This window comes from Mycetomoellerius zeteki, unplaced genomic scaffold, assembly GCF_001594055.1.
Source record: "Mycetomoellerius zeteki isolate Tzet28-1 unplaced genomic scaffold, Tzet1.0 scaffold402, whole genome shotgun sequence".
Classification (NCBI taxonomy): domain Eukaryota; kingdom Metazoa; phylum Arthropoda; class Insecta; order Hymenoptera; family Formicidae; genus Mycetomoellerius; species Mycetomoellerius zeteki.
The window spans coordinates 1-502 of NW_017257395.1; positions in this window are offsets into that span (position 1 = coordinate 1).

A 502-nucleotide genomic window follows, 5' to 3' on the forward strand; every position below is an offset into this window, starting at 1 on the left:
TACTTATTAATAAGTTTGGACTATGAATATGGGCCTATGACTTACTTAATAATTAACATGTTATTTTTTTAGATTTTTCGTTACAATTTTTAATGTAATTTAAAATTGACAAGTTTATAACCGATACTTTATTATTTAATCTTTCTAACATCATCATTGAAAATAACCCGATCGGTTCGAAACGTACGTATATGTTTAATTACTTATTTATTTTATGATTTGTTTATGATTTATTAGACTTGTAATGTAAAATATTTCAATAGTTGGTTATATTTCGTATTAAACTTTATTATATAGGCTTGTAGCCCTTTCTTGTATCATTATTTATATAAACATATTTATAGCATATACAGGGTGTCTCAAAAAAACGGATCGAAACACAATGGGGATGTAGATTGAATCAAGGGAAACAAAACAGTTTTGTACCATTTTGCAGTTGACGCAATATTTAACGAGATATTAACGTTTAAAGATAGGCGAATACAAGCGTCCGACCAGCCTA